Here is a 2704-nt window from a genome sequence, read left to right on the forward strand (position 1 = left end):
TTGGGTTGTTTGTTTTTTTGTTTTTGAGCTGCATGAGCTGCTTGTAAATTTTGGAGATTAATCCTTTGTCCGTTGCTTCATTTGCAAATATTTTCTCCCATTCTGAGGGTTGTCTTTTGGTCTTGTTTATGGTTTCCTTTGCTGTGCAAAAGCTTTGAAGTTTCATTAGGTCCCATTTGTTTATTTTTGTTTTTATTTCCATTTCTCTAGGAGGTAGGTTAAAAAGGTTCTTGCTGTGATGTATGTCATAGAGTGTTCTGCCTATGTTTTCCTCTAAGAGTTTGACAGTGTCTGGCCTTACATTTAGGTCTTTAATCCATTTTGAGTTTATTTTTGTGTATGGTGTTAGGGAGTGTTCTAATTTCATTCTTTACATGTAGCTGCACAGTTTTCCCAGCACCACTTATTGGAGAGACTGTCTTTTCTCCACTGTGTATTCTTGCCTCCTTTATCAAAGATAAGGTGACCATATGTGCATGGGTTTATCTCTGGGCTTTTTATCCTGTTCCATTGATCTATATTTCTGTTTTTGTGCCAGTACCATACTGTCTCGATTACTGTAGATTTGTAGTATAGTCTGAAGCCAGGGAGCCTGATTCCTCCAGCTCCATTTTTCTTTCTGAAGATTGCTTTGGCTATTTGGGTTCTTTTGTGTTTCCATACAAACTGTGAAATTTTTTGTTCTAGTTCTTTGAAAAATAGCAGTGGTAGTTTGATAGGGATTGCATTGAATCTGTAGATTGCTTTGGGTAGTAGAGTCATTTTCACAATGTTGATTCTTCCAATCCAAGAACATGGTATATCTCTCCATCTATTTGTATCACCTTTATAAAAAAATTTTTATTTATTTAATTAATTTATTTTTCGCTGTGTTGGGTCTTCGTGGCTGCGCTGCGGCTTTCTCTAGTTTCGGCGAGCAGGGGCTACTCTTCCGTGTGGTGTGAGGGCTTCTCATTGCAGTGGCTTCTCTTGTTGCAGAGCATGGGCTTTAGGCGCATGGGCTTCAGTAGTTGTGGCACATGGGCTCAGTAATTGTGGCTCACAGGCTCTAGAACACAGACTCAGTAGTTATGGTGCTGGGGCTTAGGTGTTCCGTGGCATGTGGGATCTTCCCAGCCCAGGGCTCGAACCCGTGTCCCCTGCATTAGCAGGCAGACTCCTAACCACTGTGCCACCAGGGAAGCCCTGTATCACCTTTAACTTCTTTCATCAGTGTCATAATTTTCTGCATACAGGTCTCTTTTCTCCTTAGGTAGGTATTTTATTCTTTTTGTTGCAATGGTAAATGGGAGTGTTTTCTTAATTTCACTTTTAGATTTTTCATCATTAGTGTATAGGAATGCAAGAGATTTCTGTGCATTAATTCTGTATTCTGCTACTTTACCAAACTCATTGATTAGCTCTAGTAGTTTTCTCGTAGCATCTTTAGGATCCTCTGGGTATAGTAACATGTCATCTGCACACAGTGCCAGCTTTACTTCTTCTTTTCCGATTTGGATTCCTTTTATTTCTTTTTCTTCTCTGATTGCTGTGGCTGAAACTTCCAAAACTATGTTGAATAAGTGGTAAGAGTGGGCAACCTTGACTTGTTCCTGATCTTAGTGGAAATGGTTTCAGTTTTTCACCATTGAGGATGATGTTGGCTGAGGGTTTGTCATATATGGCCTTTATTATGTTGAGGTAAGTTCCCTCTATGCCTACTTTCTGGACGGTTTTCATCATAAATGGGTGCTGAATTTTGTCAAAAGCTTTCTCTGCATCTATTGAGATGATCGTATGGTTTTTCTCCTTCAATTTTTTAATATGTTGTATCACACTGATTGATTTGCATATATTGAGGGATCCTTGCATTCCTGGGATAAACCCCACTTGATCATGGTATGATCCTTTTAATGTGCTGTTGGATTCTGTTTGCTAGTATTTTGTTGAGGATTTTTGCATCTATGTTCATCAGTGATATTGGCCTGTAGTTTTCTTTCTTTGTGACATCCTTGGCTGATTTTGGTATCAGGGTGATGGTGGCCTCGTAGAATGAGTTTGGGAGTGTTCCTCCCTCTGCTAAATTTTGGAAGAGTTTGAGAAGGATAGGTGTTAGCTCTTCTCTAAATGTTTGATAGAATTCGCCTGTGAAGCCATCTGGTCCTGGGCTTTTGTTTGTTGGAAGATTTTAAATCACAGTTTTAATTTCAGTGCTTGTTATTGGTCTGTTTACATTTTCTATTTCTTCCTGGTTCAGTCTCAGAACATTGTGCATTTCTAAGAATTTGTCCATTTCTTCCAGGTTGTCCATTTTATTGGCATATAGTTGCTAGTAGTAATCTCTCATGATCCTTTGTATTTCTGCAGTGTCAGTTGTTACTTCTCCTTTTTCATTTCTAATTCTACTGATTTGAGTCTTCTTCCTTTATTTCTTGATGAGTCTGGCCAATGGTTTATCAATTTTGTTTATCTTCTCAAAGAACCAGCTCTTAGTTTTATTGATCTTTGCTATCGTTTCCTTCATTTTTTTTCATTTATTTCTAATCTGATCTTTATGATTTCTTTCCTTCTGCTAACTTTGGGGTTTTTTTGTTCTTCTTTCTCTAATTGCTTTAGGTTTAAGGTTAGGTTGCTTATTTGAGATGTTTCTTGTTTCTTAAGGTACGATTGTATTGCTATAAACTTCCCCGTTAGAACTGCTTTTGCTGCATCCCATAGGTTTTGG

This window comes from Lipotes vexillifer, unplaced genomic scaffold (genome assembly GCF_000442215.2).
Source record: "Lipotes vexillifer unplaced genomic scaffold, Lipotes_vexillifer_v1.1 scaffold536, whole genome shotgun sequence".
Lineage (NCBI taxonomy): Eukaryota > Metazoa > Chordata > Mammalia > Artiodactyla > Lipotidae > Lipotes > Lipotes vexillifer.